Source organism: Ursus americanus, chromosome 22 (genome assembly GCF_024610735.1).
Source record: "Ursus americanus isolate L20-20 chromosome 22, mUrsAme1.1.p, whole genome shotgun sequence".
Classification (NCBI taxonomy): Eukaryota; Metazoa; Chordata; class Mammalia; order Carnivora; family Ursidae; genus Ursus; species Ursus americanus.
Window position 1 is genome coordinate 25,399,223 of NC_142148.1, and position 24,704 is coordinate 25,423,926.

The 24,704-nt window shown below is 37.8% G+C and overlaps 1 protein-coding gene and 1 pseudogene across 5 annotated transcripts in view; one reads left to right on the top strand and one right to left on the bottom strand.

Annotated features, from left to right (window-relative positions):
- The window catches only part of ASXL1 (ASXL transcriptional regulator 1), a 76,012-nt gene that overhangs the window by 19,471 nt on the left and 31,837 nt on the right, over positions 1–24,704 (bottom strand). The gene's annotated exons all lie outside the window — the stretch shown is intronic.
- On the top strand, positions 5,520–5,822 carry LOC123800683 (small ubiquitin-related modifier 2 pseudogene; annotated as a pseudogene).

The following is a 24,704-nucleotide window of genomic DNA, read 5'->3' on the forward strand; positions in this document are numbered from 1 at the left end:
CAATAGCATACTGTAGGTACTCTTCTGAGACTTGCTGTTCATCCAATTCTATGTTCCTGGCCTCCTACATATTGATACACACAACAGTCCTTTTCATTGCTATTATTCATTCTATAGATATACCACAATTTATTTACCACTCTTTTGTCTGATGGACATTATGTTGCTTACATTGTTGCTTATTATGTTTTGATATTACAAACAATGGGATTATGAACTTCCTTGTACAGGCAAGAATTTCTCTAGGATATATACCTAAGAGTAGAATTACTGATTGTGAGGGGAGGCACATCTTCGACTTTATAGGATAAACCAAATTGTGGTCAAAAATGATGGTTGCAGGGGCACAGGGGTGGCTCAGGCAGTTAAGCATTCAACCCCTGGTTTCAGCTCAGATCATGATCTCAAGGTTGTGGGATGGAGCCTCACATTGGGCTCCACGCTCAGCACAGAGTCTGCTTGAGATTCCTTCCCCCTCTCTCTCCCTTCCCCTCTGTTCTTTGCCCCACCCCTACTCATGCTCTCTCAAATAAATAAATACTTAAATAAAATCTTTTTTTTTTTTAATTAATGGAATGTTTTCATCAAGCCTCAAAGAAAGCCTCCAAACCACATCCATTTTACCCATTAAAACATTAAGGAAATAGTCCTCTGGAAAAACTCTCACGCATTTGCACATGGAGACTACAAAAGTAAAAGGAGATTATTGCAGTGTATTTGTAATAGTAAAAAAACTAAATATCCATAATAGGGGACTGGATAAATACCATTAGGTATATTGGTATGATACACTATTAAACAGTAGTTGAAAGAAATAAAAATACACCTATATAAACAAACAGACCACACATTTTTAATGGATCCACAAGAACAGGAAGGATGCACGTTAATGAGAGTGGTTGCTACTGGGAAAGAACAAGGGCCATAGTCCTGGGTGGCAGGTGAAGGGACAGGGGTAGGGTAGGGTCTGGTGTGGAACTGTGGAAGTCAAAGCCATTTCCCACTTCCTTTGCACAAAGGCCTGAGCTTCCGTTTAACCATGGCAAATGGACATAATTCTTTGCATCCTCCTGCAGCCTCTTAGGACTGACTCTGAGGGAATAATAAATGTATAAATGGACAAAGGGAAAGGGGGAGGAAAAGGAAGATGAGAGATGCCAACAGAATTTTGGAAGATGGATAGCAGGAAGACAGGCAGTAACTGACTCAGCAGGGGAAAGAAAGCTGAAGTCTGAGGCTACAGAGGGAAAAGCCAAAAAGCTGGCCAGTTAGCACTGCAAAACCCCCAAGAGGCCAGTGATTAAAGGTCCAGGAACCACTGCACACAAGAGTGAGGCATGGGAATGAAAACAGGAGAATTGGTTGGAAGTCTGAGCCAGAAGTTAGACCCCTCAGGTCTCCTCTCTGTCCCCAAACAATCAGGCAATATTCATCTCTAACCTCAGAAGAAAATAGGAGATTTAATTCTGGTTGGACTGAACCAGAGAGGGTCCAGAATCAGACACACCAGCTCAAGGAATGGGGGAGGAAGCGAGATGCTTCGCTCCAAACAGGAGCAGTAAGTCAAAGATGACATACAAAAAGTGACGCCATCAGCTCCCTTCTCCAATCTGGCTCCCAAAGGTCTCCTCACAGTGGTAGCCCTACAACCCCAGCCCTAGACTGCTCTCAGCCAGCTGGCAAGAAAGGAAAGGATTTCTCTTCCCAGAAAGTGACCAGCCTAACAGAAAACACCTTCTGGTAGAGAACTGGAGATTCAAAAAAAAAAAGCACCCGGGCCCCCACTCTCCATCACATCCAACAAATAGTGCCCACAAGCCCATGAGCCCAGAATCTGCCAGTTCTCTCCCCGCGAACGACCTATCAAGGGCCACCAGATATCGGAGCACAACTGTCAGATGAAACAGCAACCAAAAACAAAAGGATGCGAAAGGAAACAAAGATAACGAAGATTTCACAGTGTATGCTCTCAAAGAGATAGCCCCAAAACAAAAAGTACAGACCGCTCTTTAAAAAAAATAAAGGAACATCAGTGAACGTGAGCAATCTGCTAGAAACACAAAGTAATACCAAACAAAACTCCCAGCAACAATAGGTTATATCCCAAAGAACTGACTCAGAAGAAAAAGAAAATAGGTTTCATTAAGAAAGTCCCACAACAAACAAGTTCTAAAGAAAACAGAAAAGACAGAAATATAAGATGTTTCCCCAAAATGAAAAGACCTGAGCTTCCAGATTTAATAAGGCAAAATGCCCTGCAAAATGAATGAAAAAAGACCCATTCCACAGCACTGCACCATGAAATTTCAGAAAAGAGAATTGAAAAAGAGATACAAAAATCTTCCATTCAGAGAGAACACATCACAAAGGAATCAGAATGCATCATGCTTCTCAAGAGCAGTTTTGGAGAATGTAATATTTTCTTTCCTTCCTTCCTTCCTCCCTCCCTCCCTTCCTCCCTCCTTTCTTTTCTTTTCTCTTTTCTTTTCTTTCAAGATTTATTTATTTTAGAGAGAGTATGTGCCAGTGGGTGCAGGGAGGGGCAGATGGAGGGAAAGAGAGTCTCAAGCAGACTCCTCACTGAGCGCAGAGCCCGACATGGGGCTCAATCTCATGACTCTGAGATCACGACCTGAGCCAAAACCGAGAGTCGGACGTTTAACTGACTGCACCACCCTGGCGCCCCAGAATGTAATATTTTCTTAAATTGTTTTTTTTTTAAGTTTTATTTATTTAAGTAATTTCTACACCCAATATGGTGCTCAAACCCATGTCCCCAAGATCAAGTCGCATACTCTTCTGACTGCGCCAGCTAGGTGCCCCTCTTTTAAAATTCTTAAGTCAAACCCAGAATCCGATAGGGAACCCAGGATAAAGATAGGTACAGTTTCAAATAATATACCTCCTATGCATCTGTTCTCAGAAGTAACTGGAGAATCTCTTCCACAAATAAATAACAACAATAAACAACAAACCAAACTAAATTAAAACAAAAATTATATCCACACAAGATCTAGGAAAGAAACTATATCATAGAAGACAGGTGAAAAGAAGAAAAGAATTCCCAAGGTGGTGATGAAGGGAAAGTCCAGGAAAACAGACAGATGTATGTCTAACAGAGTAACCAACTCACCCCAATTTGCCTGGGACTTTCCCAGTTTTAGCACTACAAGTTCTGTGCCCCGGGAAATTTCTCAGGACAGTTGGACCCCATACAAACAGACCAGGAACAGGAGAAAGGACGGCTCCCAGACCGACCTTCAGCAGGAATACTGAAACTGTGTGTCTGACCATACCAAGAATTTTATCACTGTTAAACAGTTTTGGAGAATGAAGCATTAGCTTCATCTTTTCTGTTTGTAATCCATTTTGGTTTTTACTCCTCATCTTTGTTATTTTACTTATTTAATTTTTAAGTGCGTGAAATAGCATGATTATAAAAGCCCAAACTACATAAAAGGTTATGCTCAGAAACTGACACTGCCCTCATCCCTTCTCTTCCCTCCTTTTACCCCCAACTGTATGTTCCATTCCTACCCATCCCGTTGGGTAACCAATTTCGTTAGTTTCCAGTTTCTTCTCGGGGTTGGTTTTTTTTTTTTTTTTTTTCACAAATGATTATATACACATCTATTTTATTTCCCCTTTATCCTTAAACCTGTTACATGCCATACACAGTATTTTGCACTTCCTTTTTTCACTTAACCATATGTCCTGCAATCGATCATTTCACAGTCTTCATTCTCTTCTCAGCTGCATAGAATTCCATGATGCAGATGTACCAAAGTTTATTTATACACCCACTAGCCCATGTACAGGCACTTAGGTGGCTTTTAACATTTCACAAATAGAAATACTACTATCTTGAATAACCCCATTAATCTGTACTTCTGTGTTGTTAAAGGTGCATCTTCTTCAGGGGCACCTGGGTGGCACAGCGGTTAAGCGTCTGCCTTCGGCTCAGGGCGTGATTCCAGCGTTATGGGATCGAGCCCCACATCAGGCTCCTCCGCTATGAGCCTGCTTCTTCCTCTCCCACTCCCCCTGCTTGTGTTCCCTCTCTCGCTGGCTGTCTCTCTCTCTGTCGAATAAATAAATAAAGTCTTAAAAAAAAAAAAAAAAAGGTGCATCTTCTTCAGAGTAAATTCCTGAAGTAGAAATGCCAAGTCAAAGGTTAACAGCAAACGTAATTTTGTGAACAATGCCAAAGCCCCCTCAAAAAAGGTTGCATGGATTTGTATTCCTAACAGCAATGTGTGAGAGCGCCTGTTTTCCCAGAGCCTTGAGACGACAAAGTACTGTGCTATTAGCAGAAAATTTTAAAGCATTTCAAATGACTGACATAACCACACTGAAGGAAGGCAGAGGTGGATCTAGCCCGAAGGAACTTTCTGAACAGGCTATTTTAACTATGTACACTTGGGCTCAAGAACTAAATAAACTATAAACAGTGAGCTCTCCTTTTAATAGATTTGTTTTTCACAGTGGAATGGGCTTGAAATTCTGAAACCATTAAATGTTTATTCTGAACTGAGCAAATGATGAGACGTAAAGTAGATAATGCGAGCCAGGATTTTCACTACTGGAGTAGCAAGTTATAAATATGGAAAGAGGTAAAGCTAGAATGAACCCTGCAGCAAGAGACTGGAATTGAGGTATCACTATGAACCAGCATATGTAAAGACAGTCAAATACAGAAACAGACATAGATGTCTACATGTACACTATTCTGAACTAAGAGGACCCTGAGTTCTGTGGGAAAATGGCTGATTCCAAAGCTGGGGCTAGAAAATATAAGCTAATAAGCACAGACATCTTGCTGGGCCAGAAACCAAAAAAGTAAAAAAAATGTTCAGAATGAGGGGGACCTGTCAGGACACAAAAGCCATTGGTAAAGGGAGTCCCACTGGCCACCTTTGCACAATTCGTGCATTAAAGCTAATGACGGTAACAAATAACTCAATAGCAAAATAAGAATCCATAAATCCATAATGAATAAACAAATGAGGGAAAAAAGAAGGCTCTTCCTTACTGCAAAATGCCAATTAATAAATGTCAAATGACTTAAAAATCGCCACCTGACAACCATCAGATAGAGACTGTTTCAGGCAGGACTCATTCATCAGGGAATGCTAAAACTAGTGGATGAAAGTTAGATGAGACTAATTATATGAACTCAAAGTATCTCCTCACAAGATAATTCTTATTTACAGTGGAGAAAACGGCAGACACCACCTCAACCAAGTGACTGAAGTTATTATGAGAAATCAGACATAAAGAAGTCATTTGTCTCCTAATGCACTGAGAAGGACATCATTTCTGAAATACTTCTGTCAAAAACTTATTACTTGAATCTAATAATGAAAAAACATCAGACAAATCCAGACTGGGGAGCTTTCTAGAAAGTAAACGGCCCTTCTGCCACTCCTGGTGCTGCCTGTGTGCTTGTTTGGCGTGGGCCCGGTACCTCTTTGGTGAAGCGACACCTGAAAAGACTCCAGCGCTCGCCATGACCATCAAAACGCCCAAGGAATGGAGTCAAGACTGAGAACAACGATCATATTAACTTGAATGTGGTGGGGCAGGATGGTTCTGCAGTGCACTTTAAAAGGCATAAACCACTTAGTAAACTCATGAAAGCCCATTGTCAACGACAGGGCTTGTCAACGAGGCAGATCAGATTCCGATTTCATGGGCAGCCAATCCACGAAACAGACACACCTGCAGAGCGGGAAATGGAGGATGAAGATACCCCTGATGTGTTCCAGAAGCAGACAGGCGTCTACTAAGAAGGGAACCCGTTACTTTACTCTAAAACTCTGTTTCTACAGACCAAGAAGACATTCTCAATGAGAAAACCGCAATTTGGTTCCACCACATCCTGACTACTGTGATACAGTTTTCTCGATTCTTTCATTTGCCCCTTCCCCACTCCTTATTGTACATAAAGTAACCAGGATGTGCACAAGCATACTGGGTTTTTTTCTTAACTAAATGGCTAATGGTTTATTTTGATCAACATAAAGCACAGATGGGGTGGGGAAAAATACGGCTTCTGTGAGAATACCCCCTTCTCCATTAGTAGCATGCTCATTCAGCTCTTATCTTTACAGTCCAGTAAGTTATTTTGCTCTGTTAAAACAAACAAAAAAGGACATAAAAATCCTTGCACTCCTTGTTCGGTTGTAGAATTTTAATGTTTTTCATTTATCATTGTAAAACCAAGGACAATTTTATAACATTTTTGTACATAACTGTTACACACACAGCAATCTGTCTTTAAGTAGGGATAAATTACTCTAAAAGAAATGAATCTTAAGATAGCTTTCCCTTCAAGTCAAGCATCTTGTTGTTTAAAGAAACTTCTTGTTTAAAACAACAAAAAAAAAGAAAGTAAATGACCTGTACTCAAAAAATAATAAGGTCACAAAAGACAAAATTTGTGGGAACTTTTCCAGATTAAAGGAAATGAAAGAGACTTGACACAAAAATGCACCATGTGATCCAGGACTGGATGTACCCTCAAACAGAATTTTATAATTAGCATTAGTAAAACAATAGGCAAAATTTGAATTAAGTATGCAGATTAGCCAGCAAGCAATACTATGTCAATGTTAATTCTTTGATTCTGATAATGCAATGTGGTTATAAAAGAGAATTTCCTTGTTTTTAGTAAGTATTTAGAGATAAAGGGACATTATGTCTGCAACTTACTCTGGTACAGAACAAAAATAATATGCAAAGAATGACAAAGCAAATATGATAATGTGAGAAATTATGTAAAAATTTTTAAAAGAATCGACTGAATACATTAAAGAAAAAAACCCAAAAATTTAAAGATCATTTCCACTTGTAATAGCATCAAAATTTAAAAATACTTTAAAAATTTCAAAAGACAGGCAAAGACATCAATGGAAACTATAAAACACTGCTAAAAAGAAAGAAAAATCAAAGAAGACCTAAATCAATGGAAAGATATACCATGTTCATGGATGGGGGGGGGAAATCAATGTTAAAATGTTAAATGTTAACATTGTTAAATGTTAAAATGTAAAATGTTAAATGTTAAAATGTTAAATGTTAACATTTAACATTTAACAATCAATGTTAAAATGTTAATTAATTACAAATATCTAGAAATATCTACAAATTAATCTATAGATTCAATGCAACCCCAATAGGCATTGTTTTTGGGAAAAACTAACAAGTTGATTTTAAAATTTATATGAAAACTAAAAGGACCAGGAACAGTCAAAACAATCTTGAAAAAGTTATAAGATTCACACTACTAATAACACTACATGATTTCTTGACTTATTAAAATCAAGAGGGTAAGGATATTGGTATAAAGTTAAATAGACCAGTGGAACAGGAGAGTATCAAAACATATCTACATACATACAGTCCATTTTTGACAAAGGCACCAAGACTATTCAAGGGGGAAAGGCAAGTCATTAAATAAGGCTGAAACAACCAGACAAAGGAAAATACAAACTTAAACCACTATCTCAAATTACACTCAACAATTAATTTGGATCATAAACCTCAATGTCAGAGCCAAAAATGTAAAGTTTCTAGAAGGAAATACAATACAATATTTCTGTGTTGGGGTGCCTGAGTGGTTCAGCTGGTTAAGTGTCTAACTCTTGGTCTCAGCTCAGGTCTTGATCTCAGGGTACCTGCACTGGGCTCTATGCTGGGCATGAAGCCTACTTTAATTAATTAATTAATTAATTGTTATTGGATAGATTTCTAAAAACATTAACTATATATTTCTTAATGACTTTTTCAAAATTGAAAACTTCTAATCACAGACACCTTAATAAAAATAAAAAGGCAGCCAACAAACTGGAAAAAAAATATTTGCAATACATATATCTGACAAAGGACTTGTATCCAAGTATATATATATTTTAAATTCTACAAAAAAAAAACCAAACTTTTTAAAAAAGATTATATTTATTTATTTTATTTGAGAGAGACAGTGAGTGGGAGGGAGAGGGAGAGAGAATCTGAAGCAAACTCCAAACTGAGCTCAGAGGCAGATGCAGGGCTCTATCCCATGACTGCGAGATCACGACCTGAGCCAAAACCAAGAGCCGGACACCTAACTGACTGAGCCACCCAGATGCCCCAGGACAAACTATTTTTTTTAAAAGGGAGAAGCTGCATATTCTTCCCCAAACTAATCTTTCCTTACATCAGGAGAAGAGGAGGAGCCCTGAGTATGATAGTAGGGTATCAGACCCCAAGAGGAGCACAGAAGGTCTGCATGCACAAGGGTGGCATGGTGTTGACTCTGTTGAGTCACAGCTCAAGAAGGATAAAATGCCCCAATAAGGAATGACAAGGGGCAGCGTATCAAAGCCAAGCTGGGTGAGGAGGGCATTTATACGAGGGCACTGCTGTGGGCAATCAGAGCCTGAAGAAGGTGAGGCAATCATCCCTGGGGAACCAGTCCAATATAGGGTGTTAGAGTCCAAGAGGGATAAAGAGGACATCTCCATCAGGGAAAGGCAGCAATAGTGATGGGGAAGGAGATTAATTATATAAGAGGATGGAAGGATTAAACAAGTAAATATATTAAATAACAGGAAAAATAGGAGCTAGATTTCTTACTGCTGGAGAAGGTAGTTACAAATATGGAAAAGGAGAAAACTTTAGAATGAACCCTCTGGGCTTACATTAGAATTTGTGGTACTGGTATAAGCTCATGGTTTTTAACATGTTCAGATAAAGCCAGACATAAATACAGATAACTGCATGTACGTATATGTACATGAATACACCCAAATTTCCCTTAGCCTCTTCTCCCTGGGAGGAACTGGTATCAGCAACACCTCAATAGCAGCAAGCACATCTAGAACCTAAATCTTGGCTTCTGAATACCATTATATACTAAAAGAAGCAGGGCTCCATGGAGAAATGTCTAATACTGAAAGCTGGGGCAAGGAAAGAACAAAGTGAACCTACATCACCTTTCCGGCAAGAGCTACTCCAAGAATGATGGGAGTATGTCAAAGGGACACAGAAGCCAGATTGACAAAAGCCCTAGCAGCCAAACTGGAAACAATCTGAACACCTAAATAAGTAATAATAGATTATAACCCACTGAATAAAATAGAAAACCATGATTTTACCTAAATATAAATAAACTGAAATTTAGAAGGAGAATGGGATATTAGAGTTCCCCAGGGGAAAGAGAGGAGTTTTACAGTGATTAAGCCTAGCAGATGCTACCTTAACCAAGTGATAAAAGTGGACACTATTAATAGGACAAGCTGAAATAATGAGCCATCTGACAGGATGCACTAAAAACACAGCAACGCTTCTCTGATACAACTGATGAAGACACATAAGCTGAATCTAATCATGAGAAAACCTAAGAAAACCCAAACTGAATAGCATTCTATGAAATAACTGGTTTGTAATCTTCAAAAGAGTCAAGGTCACGAAAGTCAAAGAAAGATGAAAGAACTGTTCTACACTGAAGGAGACCAAACACTTATGACAACTACAGGTAACATGTAATTCTGAACTAGATCCTTTAGGCATAAAGGACATTACAGGGACATTCAGCAGAACTTTAATGGAATCTGTTGATTAGATGATAAAAATGTCTCAAATTAATTCTCTGAATTGGATGGATGTATTATGGACATGTAGTAGACATCCTTTTTTTTTTTCCTGAGTCTAGCTGACACACAATGTTACATTAGTTTCAGATGTACAAAACAGTTTATATACAAGTTTATATACACTATGCTATGTTTACAAGTGTACCTACCATCTATTACCATACATCACTATTACAATATCACTGATTTTGGGGCGCCTGGGTGGCTCAGTCGTTAAGCGTCTGCCTTCGGCTCAGGGCGTGATCCCGCCGTTCCGGGATCGAGTCCCACGTCAGGCTCCTCCGCTAGGAGCCTGCTTCTTACTCTCCCGCTCCCCCTGCTGTGTTCCCTCTCTCACTGGCTGTCTCTCTCTGTCTAATAAATAAATAAATAACTCTTAAAAAAAAAAAAAAAAAAACAATATCACTGATTTTGCTCCTTATGCTGTGCTTTTTATTCCCATGACTTACTCATTCCATAACTGGAAGCCTGTATCTCCCACTCCCCTTCACCCATTCTGCCCCCAACTCCTCTCCCCTCTGGCAAGCATCAGTTTGTTCTCTGTATTTATTAGGTCTGATTCTGTTTTTGTTTATTCATTTTTTTTTTATTACACATGAGTGAAATCATATGGTATTTGTCTTTCTCATTCTGAGTTACTTCACTTAGCATTATACCCTCTAAGTCCAACCATGTTGTTTCAAATAGCATGATCGCATCCTTTTTTATGACTGCATAATATTCTATCGCATATGTGTGTGTATATATGTGTACATCTTCCTTATCCATTCATCTATTGATGGACACTTAGTTTGCTTCCATATCTTAGGTATTGTAAATAATAATGCAATGAACACAGGGGTGTGTATATTTTTTCAAATTACTGTTTTTGTTTTCTTTGGGTAAACACCCAAGAATGGAATTACTGAATCATATGGCATTTCAAATTTTAATTTTTTAAGGAATCACCATACTGTTTTCCACAGTGGCTGTACCAGTTTACACTTCCACCAACAGTGTATGAGGGTTTTCTCAACATCTTCATCAACTTATTTCTTGTCTTTTTGATTTTAGCCATTCTGACAGGTGTAAAGTGGTTTATCATTGTGGTTCTGATTTGCATTTCCCTGATGATGAGTGATGGATTTTTTGAAAAGATGTTATTTATTTGAGAGAGAGAGAGAGAGAGAGAGAGAGAACACGGGGGTGAGGGGGAGAGGGAGACAGAGAATCTCAAGTAGACTCCCTGCTGAGCAGGGAGCCCAACACAGGGTTTGATCCCAGGACCCCAGATCATGACCTTAGACAAAAGCAAGAGTTGAACGCTCAACTGACTGAGCCGCCCAGGTGCCCCTGATGATGAGTGACGTTGAGCATCTTTTCACGTATCTGTGTGCCATCTGGATGTCTCCTTTGGGGGGAAAAAAATCTATTCAGGTTCTCTGCCCATTTTTTAATTGGATTTTTTTTTTTTTTTTGGTGTTGAGTTGTACATAAGTTCTTCATATATTTTGGATATTAACCCCTTATCAGATATATCATTTGCAAATATCTTCTCCCATTCAGTGGGATGTCTTTCTGTTTTGTTTCCTTCACTGTGCAAAAGCTTTTTATTTCGATATAATACTGATAGTTTATTTTTGCTTTTGTTTCCCTTGCCATAGGAGACATTTTTAGGATTTTTATGGTTTCAGGTCTCACATTTAGATCTTTAATCTATTTTGAGTTTATTTTTGTGTATATTTTGAGTTAATTTTTGTGTATGGTGTTAAAAAGTACTCCAGTTTCACTCTTCTGCATGTAGCTGTCCAGTTTTCCCATCACAATTTGTTGAAGAGGCTGTCTTTTTCGCATTGTATATTCTTGCCTTCTTTGTTGTAGATTAACTGACCATATAATGTGGATTTATTTCTGGGCTCTCTATTCTGTTCCACTGATCTATGTACCTGTTTTTGTGCCGGGACCACACTGTTTTGATTATTACAGCTCTGTAGTATAGATCTTGAAATCTGGAATTGTGATACCTCTAGCTTTGCCTTTCTTTCTCGAAACTGCTTTGGCTATTCAGGATCTTTTGTGGTTCCACACAAATTTTAGTATTATTTCTTCTAGTTTTATGAAAAATGCTACTGGTAGTTTGATAGGGATTACACTGAATCTGTACACTACTTTGAGCAACATGAACATTTTAACAATATCAATTCTTCCACTGTAGCAAATATCACGTACACATTGAAGTATTAACGCTCAGGAATAAAGGTATAATGGGGCTCTAAATGGGGCTGTAAAGGTATAATGGAACTCTAAAGTATTAACACTCAGTTAATAAAGGTGTATTTCTTAATGAATCATGGAACATTATACCAAAAACTAAGGATATACTATATGGTGACTAACATAACATAATAAAAAATTATTATAAAAAAATAAAGGTATAATTCTAAATACAGAAAAAAGAAGTTCTTTGTTCTGTACTTAAAAACTTTTCTGAAAGCTTATCAATGTTACAAAATAAAAATTTTTTTTTCCAATGGGCAAAACAATAAACATTCGAATAGGAAGATGACAAAAATGGTCAATAAACACGCAAAAATGTATTCATAATCATTTATCATCAGAAAAAAATGTAAACTAAAACAATGAGACATGAAGAAAAACATGATCATTTCTATTAATGCAGAAAAGTTACTGAGAAAATTCAACACACATTCATGATAAAAGCTTTCAACAAACTAGGAACAGAAGGGAACTTGCTCAACTTGATAAACAGCAAAATATCTACAAAATATCCACAGCTAACATCATACCAAAGGTGAAAAACTGAATGCTTTCCCTTGAAGACTGGGAAGAAGGCAAAGATATCCACTCTCACCACTCCTATTCAACATAGAGCCTGAAATGTTAGCCAGTGAAATCAGTCAGGAGAACTATTAAAATAAAAGGCACACAAATCAGAAAGAATATATAAAACTGGCCCTTTCCACAGATGACATGATGGTCTAATAAAAAATCCCAAACAATCACTACAACTACTAATTAAGTTTATCAAATTCTTCAGGACATAGGTCAACACATAAAAATCAATACTGCTATATGCAGGCAATCCACAGTTAGAAACCAAAATTAAAAGCACAATACCATTTATAATAGCTTCCCAAAAAATTAAATACTGAGGTACAGAACTAACAAAACATGCAAAATCTGTACCCTAAACTACAAAATGCTCATGAAAATATCAAAGATGATCTAAACAAATAAAAAAACATACTAGATCCACAGACTGGAAGTCTCAACATAGTCAGATGTCAATTCTCCCCAAACTGATCTGCTGGTTGAAATGTATTTACTATGAAAACCTCAGCAAAAAACAAACTTGTAGATATAGGATGATTCTACATGGAAAGGCAAAAAAATCAGAACAGCTGAAACAATTTTGAAAAATAATAAAAGTTGAAGGAATCATACCACCTGCTTTTACATCCTATCATACGGCACTACAACACTCATCGAAGTAGCATGGTACCGACAGAGGAACAGACATATAGGTAAATGGAACAGAGTCCAAAAGTAAAACCTTTTACAAAATATGGCCAACTGATTTTTGACAGAGCTGTAAAAGCAATTTAATGGAGAAAGGATAGTCTTCACAAATAAATGGTAATTTAACAAGTGGCCATCCAATAGGCAAAAAATGAACTTTGATGTGACTTTACACCTAATTCAAAAATTAACTCAAAAGGAGTAACAGACGTAAATGTAAAATATAAAACTCTTACGGGTGCCCAACTGGCTCAGTGAGTGGAGCATGCAACTCTTGATCTTGGGGCGTTCAAGCTCCACACTGGATGTAAAATTACTTAAAAATTAAATCTTAAAAAAAAATAAGACTTCTAGAATATAAGAAAAATTTTATCTAGAGTTAGACAAAGTTCTTATACATGACACACAAACACAAAAAAACCTATAAAATAAAAATTTTGCACTTTTAAAAAAAGATTTTATTTATTTATTTTTTTAAAAGATTTTATTTATTTATTTCACAGAGAGGGAGCCAGCCAGTGAGAGAGGGAACACAAGCAGGGGGAGTGGGCGAGGAAGAAGCAGGCTCCCAGCGGAGGAGCCTGATGTGGGACTCGATCCCAGGACTCCGGGATCACGCCCTGAGCCGAAGGCAAACGCTCAACGACTGAGCCACCCAGGTGCCCCTAAAGATCTTAATTTTAAGTAACCTCTACACCCAACATGAGGCTCAAACTCATGACCTCGAGATCAAGAGTCACACACTCCACCAATTGAGCCAGCAAGGCACCACTAAATTAAAATTTTAAAATCAATAAATTAGACTTCATCAAGATTCAAAACTTTTACTCTATAAAAGACGCTCTTAAGAAAATAAAAAGATAAGCCAAAAGGCTGGAAAAAATATCTGCAAATCACATATCCAACAAATAATTTGTATTTCAACAACTCTATATATTCAATAATAACAAAGCAACCCAATCAGAAAATGAACAAAAGACTTGAACATAGGGATGCCTGGGTGGCTCAGTCGGTTAAGCATCTGCCTTCAGCTCAGGTCATGATCTCAGGGTCCTGGGATCGAGCCCTGCTTCCAGCTCCTTGCTCAGATGGGAGCCTGCTTCTCCCTCTCCCTCTGCTGCTCCCCTGGCTTGTGCTCTCTCACTCTCTCTCAAGTAAGTAAATAAAATCTTAAGAAACAGAAGACCTGAGGGGCGCCTGGGTGGCACAGCGGTTAAGCGTCTGCCTTCGGCTCAGGGAGTGATCCCGGCGTTATGGGATCGAGCCCCACATCAGGCTCTTCCGCTATGAGCCTGCTTCTTCCTCTCCCACTCCCCCTGTTTGTGTTCCCTCTTTCGCTGGCTGTCTCTATCTCTGTCGAATAAATAAATAAAAAAAGAAAAAAAGAAACAGAAGACCTGAATGTAAAGTACACCAAAAGATACTGAAATAGAATGTAAGTACATGAAAAGATACTGAACACCATTACCCATTAAGTAAATGCAAATTAAGTCTTGCAAGATTACCCAGCATTTATTAGAATGGATAGAAGAAAAAACATTGTTAATACCAAGTGCTGCTGAGAAAGCACCAACAACTCATAGCATCATTAGTGGGAATTAAAAACTGTACTCCCACTTTGGAAAAAAAGTGTGGCAGTTTCTCACAGAGCTAAACTTAGATATTACCCAGCAATTCCACTCACAGGTATTTATCCTAGAGATAAAAACACTTTCACACTGAAACCTGTACACGAATTTTCACAGTGGCTTTATATGTAACAGCCCCAAACTAGTAACAACTCAAATGTTCCTCAATGGAAGAATTGATATACCACTTGTGGTATATTCATAAAATGGAATACCAGTTCAACAATAAAAGAAATGGTATTGATAAACATAACAATGTGGATAGATCTCAAGTACTATGCTGAGTGAAAAACACCAATCTCAAAAGGGAACATATTATATGATTCTATTCCATTCTGAAAAGTATAAAATTGTAATAAGGCTATCCTAGACTATCCAGCAGATGAATTTTATAGTCGTGTAACAAATTACCACAAAGTTAGTGACATAAAACAACACACATTTATTATTTTCTCAAGTTTCCAGAGGTGAGGGGTCTGAGCATGGTTTAGCTGGGTCTTCTGCTCAGGGGCTCATTAAGTTTCAAATCAAAGTGTCAACCAAGCTGCTTTCTTTTCTACAGCTCAGGGTCCTTTTCCAAGCTCACATGGCTATTAGCAGAAAACAATTTCTTACAGTTGTAGGACTAAGGTAAATTTCTTACTGGCTGTCAGCTGGGGCCTGAATTCAGCTCCTAAAGATCCCCACAGTTCTTGTGATATGGCCCTCTCACAATATGGCAGCTTGCTTCTTCAAAGTAAGCAAGAATTGTTCAGTTCTTCCATCAAGACCTCCAAGTCCTCTTTTAAAAAAGGGCTTGCCTGACTGGGTCAGACCAACTCAAGATAATCCTTCTTTGAGCTGACTTAAAGTCATCTGACCCGGGACTTTAATTACACCTATAAAATCTCTTTGCCTTTGCCACATTCTATTGTGAGAAGCAACCTGAAGTTCTCACCCCCATGCCAGATAAAGAGATAACAGAAAGACACGGGTTATCAGAGATCATCTTAGAATTCTGCCTAACATATCTAGCCTCCAGCCATCCCTCCAGCTGACCAGATACATGAGAGCCCAGCCCAAATCACCTCAGATAATCTGACCCAGGCCAGACCAAAAAAACCAGCTCATCCAACCAACTCTCACAAGGAATTGTGAGTTAAGTATACAATTGTTTTAAGGCACCAAGTTTTGGAATGGTTACAGAGCAAAAGCTAATGGACACAACACACATAAAATACTTAGCCATATGGAATAATCAGGAGGGGCTCAATGATCAGGCAGAAATGAATCTACTGATGGGGCCAGTAATGCCACAAGGAAATGTACACACACACACACACACACATTCTTAATCTAAAAATAAAAGAAATGAAGCTTCACGTATTTAGTATATGGATTGACACTGCTGCCCCTTCTCAATTCCTATGTCAGTCCTACTTCACATTCAGTATTCTGAAAGTCACTTAACTTGTTCTCAACATGTTTAATATGCCTTGTTAGATAAACAACTTTCTTATCTAGTTTTAATCAGGCTTAAAAACATTACCATAAAGAAACAGCAGATCTGAGATAACACTAAAAATGTGAGTGATGATGATGTCATATGAGAGTACAAAGGACACCCAGAAAACAGCAGGACTGACATTTTTACCCCAAATATATAAGCTCTTCATCAGGTATGTTTAAAAGTAAAATCAATGATGAGCATATTAGACCTGAAAAGAAGTTAGCCCAAACTATCCAAAAGTATAAGACTAATTGAAATATAATATATCCTCTATCATTAATACACTTTAATGTTAATGAATTATTTTTTTAAATATACCATAATTTTTAAATTTCTGTTTTAGAGTGTATTTCTCATTGGACATATTATAAAAGACTATACGCTAACTTATACCCAGTTATAATGTATAAAAAAGTATATATACACTGAGGATGTAAACTCAAACATTTTTATTACCATTAGGGGGATAACTTTTTAAAGATTTTATTTATTTATTTCTTAGAGAGCGTGTGTGCGCACGTGCTTGCGTGAGTGGGGAGAGGGGCAGAGAGAGAGAGGAGAGAGAGAATCCCAAGCAGATTCCGCACTGAGTGTGAAGCCTGGCTGGGGGCTCTATCCCACGACCCTAAGATCACCACTGGAGCTGAAACCAAAAGTCAGACCCCTAAACAACTGAGATACCCAGGTGCCCCAGGGGAATAATACATAAAACGTGAATCCCACTGCCACAGGCACTGAAAAGCACTGCAGTGACATTATCAGAGTAATGCTTTAGCATCATTCTGACAGCAGTTTGAAAACTGCATCACAGATGCAAAGAATGTGAAAAACAGACAAGTATTGAAAGACTAATGCAGTAGTCACGCCAGAAGTAATTACTGCCGGAGAAGGATGTCAGAACTGTGAGGAAAAAGACTGTGATGAGCATTAAGTAAGAATGGATGAAAAGAAGACACAAAAGCTATTTTTGTAAAAGAAAGAAAATAAGAAAACATATATATCTGTATAGCTTCATAAACACAGGAAGGATAAATGCCACCTAACAGGCTTAAAAAACGAAACTCATAAGGATACATTTCCAAGTAATTTTATCTGCATTCCAGAACAAAGCTCAAAAATAGTGACACAAGTACAAAAATATATAGAACCCAAAGTAAAAGTCACAATGTCTCATTCAATCAAAAATTAGGAATGCAAAGAACCAGAAAAATTTGACCCATAATGACAAGAAAATTAAACAGATAAAGATCCAAAACTGACACAGAAGACAGAACTAGAAGAGGGTTTAAAAAGTTCTTGTATCTGTATTTCATGTGCTGAACACCGAACACATCAATCAGAGACGTGTAAAATATAAAACAAAAACACCCAAAAAGAACTTCTGGAGATGAAAAAAATACAAGGTCTGGATTAATAGCCAAATGAACCCTGCAGAAGAAAAGATGAGTGAGCATGAAGATATACCAGTAGAAACCACCCAAAACAAAGTATAAAGACTGAAAAAGTATGAACAGCACATCAGTAAGCTGCAACTTCAAATGACCAAATATACATGTAATTACAGTCCCAAAGGGAGAGGGAAAGTGTAGAAGAAAAATATTTGAAAAAGTAATGGCTAGAAATTTACCAAATTTGATTCAAGAAGCTTAACAAAACCCAGGCACGAGAAGCATGAAAGCAAGCTACACCAAAGTACATTATAATCAAACTGCTGAAAAACAATGATAAAAAGAAAATCTTAAAATTTACCAAAAATGAGGAGAAAAAACCCATTACTCATTAAGGAATACAAATTAAAATAATAGCAGATATCCCATCAGAAATAATGCAAGCTAGACACAGTGGAGCAACTCCATTAAAGTACAGAGAGAAAAAACAGTCAACCTAGAATTCTGTATCAAGAAAATATCTTTTTAAAAAGAGAAAATAATTTTTCAGATATACAAACACTTTAAAATACTATCATCAGTAGGGACGCCTGGGTGGCATAGTCGGTTAAGCACCAACTCTTGGTTTCAGCTCAGGTTGTGATCTCAGGGTCCTAAGATCATGCCCCAAGTTGGGCTCTGAGCTCAGTGCAGAGTCTGCTTGAGACTCTCTCTCCCTCTGCCCCTCCTACTCATGTGTTCTCTAATAAATCAATAAATCAATAAAATACTATCAGCAGTTGACAGCATGTCAAGAAACATTAGAGGAAGTCCTATCGAAATGAAAATGATACCAGATGGGAATCTGGATATAACCCACAGGCAATGAAGAGCACCAGAAATGGAAAATATACAGGTACAAATAGACTTTTTTCTTATTTCTTAAATATCTTGAAAAGACAATGGACTGTTTAAACGAAAAATAATAATGTACTGCGGGGTTTAAAACATATGGAAATGAAGAGTATGATAACAGCACAAAGACTTAGGAGGGAAAGTGGAAGTGTACTACTAGTAAGGTTCTTATTACAGGTAAAGTGATATGATATTACCTGAAGGTAGATTGTGAAAAATATTTATACAATAAATACTAAAGCAACCACTAAAACAACAAAAAAAGACATACAACTAAGAGAAAAAAAGGGAAATGAAAATATTTTTTAAAAATCCTTAATCCAAAAGAAGACAGAAAAATAAGAAAAAAAGAAAAAAGAACAGATGGGACAAAAAGAAAACAACTAACACGATGGTAGATTTAAACTCTACAACATCGGAAATCACTTTAAAAAAATTTTTTTTATTATTAACTTATAATGTATTATTTGTTTCAGGGGTACAGGTCTGTGATTCATCAGTCTTATACAAAACACACCACTCACCACAACACATACCATCCCCAATGTCCACAGCAATCACTTTAAATGTAAATGGTCTATACAGCCCAACAAAAAGGCAGAGATTATCAAATAACTATATGATGCCTGCAAACTAACAAACTCCACTTGACATATAAAAGGATGGAAATATGTATATCATGCAAACATTAACTGAATGAAAGCAGGAGGGGCTGTATTACTATAAAAGAAGTAAATTTCAGATCAAAGAATATTACCAGGGTTAAAGAAAGTCATTTCAAAATGGCAGAGGAGTCAGTTCATGAAGAAGACAATCTTAAATGTTTATGAAACTTTTAAGTTAACTGCAAAATACATAAAGTAAAATCTGATAAAACTAAAATAAGAAATAAATCCACAATTAGAGATTTAATTCTCTCTATAACTGATAGGGTAAGCAGATAGAAAATCAATAAAAATATAGATTGGAACAATGCTATCAACCAACAAACTAATCAACACCATGTGACAACAGAATACACATTGTTTTCAAGTACACATGGAAAATTTTGAGACAGACCTTATTCCGAGCCATAAAACAAGCTTCAGAAAATTCTAAAGGATTCAAATCATACAAGGTATACTCTCTCACCACAATGGAATTACATTAGAAATCAATAACAGAAAAATTCTCTTTCCCAAATATAGAGAAACTAAACATCACACTTCTAAATAACCATTAAGAAATAAGGGGTGCCTGGGTGGTTCAGTCGGTAAGCATCTGACCTCAGCTCAGGTCATAATCTTGGGGTCCTGGGATGGAGCCTCATGTTGGGCTCCACGCTCAGCAAGGAGTCTGCTTGTCCCCTCCCTCCCTTTGGCCCTCCTTCCAATCATGTGTGTGTGCATGTGTGCTCTCTCTCTCCCTTCCTCTCAAATAAATAAAATCTTTTTTAAAAAAGAAGAAATCAAAAGAAAAATCTGAAAGGTATTTTGAATTGAATGAAAATAAAAGCACAACATATCGAATTTTGTGGTACACGTTAAATTAGAAAAAAGGAAAGGTCTCAAATACTTCACCTTTAATCACGAGAAACTAGAAAAGAGAAGGGAGAAAATTAAGCCCAATTCAAGCATAAAGAAAAGAATAAAAATAAAGATCAATAAAATAGACAAGAGACATCAATGAAACCAACAGCTGATTTTTTGAGATGATCACTAAAATGCAGGGACCACTAGCCAGAGTAATCGTAAAGACAGAAGACACAAATCACTACTGTAAGGAAGAGAGCAGAGACAACAGACTCTATTCCTTATGATTATAATTGTGACAATTTAGATGAAGTGGACACAAACTAAAACTCACCCCAAAATACACAGATAATCTAAATAGCTCTATATCTGTAGAAGAAAATGAATCTGTTATTAAAAATTTCCAGGCTCAGATGGCTCCACCGGTGAATTTTATCAAGCATTAAAGGAAGAAATAATAACAATTCTATAAAGACTCTGTCAGAAAATCTGAAAGGAAGAAATATTTCCCAATTGCCATGGTCTGAAGGTATCCCCCCAAAATTCACATGTTGGTATCCTTAGGCTCAATGTGATGGTATTAGAAGGTGGGGCCTTTGGGAGGTGATTAGGTCGTGAGGGCAGATTAGTGCTCTTACAAAAAAAAAATCCCACAGAGTTTACAATTAAAGTGAGTTAACAGAAAGAAGTCCACGACTCAGAAGAGGGCCCTCATCTGACCATGCTGGCTCCTTAACCTTGGAATTCCAGCTTCAAGACTGAGAAATAATTTCTATTGCTGTAAGCTACCCAGTCTGCAGTATTTTGTTATAGCGGCCCAAACAGACTAAAACACCAATTCACTCGACAAGGACAGCAGTACTTTTACTTTCATGAAAATCAAACACATTACAGGAAAACGACACTTTAATGTGTCATGAATATAGATACAAAAATTGTTAATAAATTTAACAAATCAAATGCAATAATATTTTATAAAAAGGATAATATATCATAATCAAATGAGTTTTACCCCAGAGGTTACTTTAACATTCAGACTAAAAGTGAAAAAAATATGTATTCATCTCAGTAGATGCAGAAAATGCATTTGAGAAAATACAACATCCATGCTAACAAATGTTAAGTGTTAATAATTTTGAAAAAATGGCAATACATGAAAGCTATTAGCCCAGTTCCTGGAACAAATTAAAAGCCGAATAAATGCTAACTATAACAATCACTTAATTCAACTCCTCATATTATAGATGATGAAACTGAGGCTCAGAGAATATCATTAATTTACCGAAGTCATTCTGTTAATGCCTAAAACTCAAGTCTCTAGGATCAGGCTTTCCCACCCTGACCACGACACACAATTTCATAACAGCTCACTAACTTGTTTAAAACAGAACAAAAACGGGTAATACATTTCTGGTTCTTTTTCTAGTTATGTCCTAATACTCCTAAAGAAAAAATATCCCTACCACACAAACAGCCTTGTGGAATTTAACCAAAAGTTTAGGATGAGAAAGGAGGATAAGAAGGTCTGAGCTAAGTAGATATGGTAGACAGACAGACTGATCGGAGAGGGATATTAGGACAGAGAATGAGATTTAATCTGGAATATGTCACCCTGATAATGTCATGGAAAGAGAAAGGATAGGACTTCTATGGGAAATGTTAACATGATTTAGCAGCTGACTGCACACAGGAGGGAAAAAAAGCAGTCTGGAGTAAGTCAGGTTTTGTGTCTGAGTTACTGAGAAGACAGGGACAGAACAGACAGAAACAAGAAATCTAAGAGGAAGGCCAACTTGTGATGTCAATAAGAACACAGCAGATGAAGAAAGAGGTGGATTTGTGATACCAGTGGAATCTTTGAGTGGAAATGTCCTATTGGATATGCAGATCTGGAGTTCTGGAATTAGAGAGAGAGATTTAGGCATCTGCCTACTCAGGCAGGATAGTTTAAGATTAGAACATTACAGGAAAAATGAGGAATCTTTTCTCTATCCCCAGATATAGCTAAACTTTTCCTCAGAAAACAAGATGGCTACTGCAGCGATTCTTTCCCATAAGAACTGCTGATGAGAACGAGCTGTGCCTCAGGCACTCTGATCCAGTGAGCTGCAAAGGACCCATTTGTGGTGTCAACTGACATATCCTTGCGTCCTCACACAATGCTTTACAGGGAGGTGAAAACAATCTGAGGGACATCACAGCTACACCACAAGTAGCACATGAGTTCTGACAAAACTCGGGCACTTTTTTTTTAAGATTTTATTTATTTATTTGAGAGAGAGAGAGAGAGATAAACAGAGATACAGAGAGAGAGCACGAGCAGGGTGAGGGGCAGAGGGAGAAGCAGGCTCTCCGCTTAGCAAGAAGCCCACTGAGGGGCTCGATCCCAGGACTCCAGGATCATGACCTGAGCTGAAGGCAGACACTTAACTAATTGAACGACCCAGGCACCCCAAAACTCAGGCACTTTTAGTTCTAGGGAGTTACACCTGTTTTACAGGATGTACGTACAAGTAAGCAAATGTATCATAGATCTTGCAGTGAATATGGCAGACAGGCCAGACACGGAAGCACTCATCACCCAGTCCAAATGCATAGAAAAGGTGGGCAAATATAACCCATGCAAACAGGCAAGCCCAAAAGCAAGAAAAGGGAAATTTCCTGATGCTGGAAACAATTAAGCTACTCAAGTCCAGGTTAACTCTCAGGGCTACCTAAACCAGATGCAGGTCTTAGAGCTTTAGATAGGTGTTTTTTTTAATGCCTGCAAGAAACTAAGAGACAAGAAACTGAAAATGACTTAGATGCATTAAAATACCAAAAAGCCACAAAGACCTACACAGGAATAACATGAACTCCAATTCCCACCCATGAAAAAGAAGTTTTACCTCTGAGAAAATGAAACTCCATTATCACAGATACGGCTTCCAAAATCACTCTACCCAAGTGGTTCATAAACCTCAAGCCAAGAAATTAGCCTAAGAACAGGTAGATATGTCACTAAGGGAAGCTCTCAGGTTCAGCAGAAACTCAAAACTTCCCTAGAGGGATACCTCCACAACCCGACTCACATAAAAAATAAATCCTACAGATGTAAGTCTAAATTTAAGTATATGAAGGATAGAACCCCCGAAAGGGGTGGGGTTTTTTAACGGACACAACAGACAGGCAAACTCAGATCTCAAAACATAGATACAGTAGAATAATAAAGAGGCTTTAAAATAATCATGTTTAAAACGTACAGGGGCCCCTGGCTGGCCCAGTCAGTACAGCATGGAACTCTTGATCTCAAGGTTGTAAGTTCATGGGCATGGAGCCTACTTATAAAAATAAATAAAATAAAATCTTTTTTAAAAATGCAGAAATAAAGTTAGAAATAAAAACCACAGGGGTGCCTGGGTGGCGTAGTCGTTAAGTGTCTGCCTTCGGCTCAGGGCGTGATCCCGGCAATCTGGGATCGAGCCCCACATCAGGCTCCTCCGCTGGGAGCCTGCTTCTTCCTCTCCCACTCCCCCTGCTTGTGTTCCCTCTCTCGCTGGCTGTCTCTGTCAAATAAATAAATAAAATCTTAAAATAAAATAAAATAAAATCCACAAGCAAAAATGAACTTTGGGACTCCATCAAGATAAAAAACTTCTGGGGGTGCCTGGGTGGCACAGCTGGTTGAGCAACCGACTCTTGGTTTCAGCTTAGGTCCTGATCTCAGGGTTGTGGGATCAAGCCCCACACTGGCCTCCCACACTCTGTGTGGAATCTATTTGGGACCCTCTCTCCCTCTCCCTTTGCCCCTCCCTCCCATTTTCGCTCTAAAACAAACAAATCTTTAAAAAAAAAAAAAAACTTTCTGCACAGCAAAGGAAACAATCAACAAAACTAAAAGTCAACCTATGGAATGGGAGAAGACATCTGCAAATGATATAGAGGATAAAGGGCTAGTATCCAAAATCTATTAAAAAAACTTATCAAACTCAACAACCCAAAAATAAACCAGTTAAAAAATGGACAGAAGACATGAACAGACATTTCTCCAAAGAAGACATACAAATGGCCAACAGACACATGAACAGATGCTCAACATCACTGATCATCAGGGAAATACAAATCAAAACCACAATGAGTTACCACCTCATGCCTGTCAGAATGGCTAAAATTAGCTCAGGAAACAACAGACATTGGCGAGGATGCAGAGAAAGGGATACACTCTTACACCATTGGTGGGAATGCAAACTGGTGCAGTCACTCTGGAAAACAGTATGGAAGTTCCCCAAAAAGTTAAAAATATATAGAGATATTTATACACACACACACACACACACACACACTGGAATATTACTCAGCCATCAAAAACAATGACATCTTGCATTTGCACTAACTTGGATGGAACTAGAGTGTATTATGCTAAGCAAAATAAGTCCATCAGAGAAAGACAAATATCATATGATTTTACTCATATGTTGAATTTAAGAAACCAACCAGATGAACGTAGGGAAGGGGAAGGAAAAATAAGACAAGATAAAAACAGGGAGGCAAACCATAAGAGACTCTTAACTATAAAAAACAAACTGAGGGTTGATGGATGGGCTAACTGGGTGATGGACATTAAGGAGGGCACCTGTGATAAGTACTGGGTATTATCT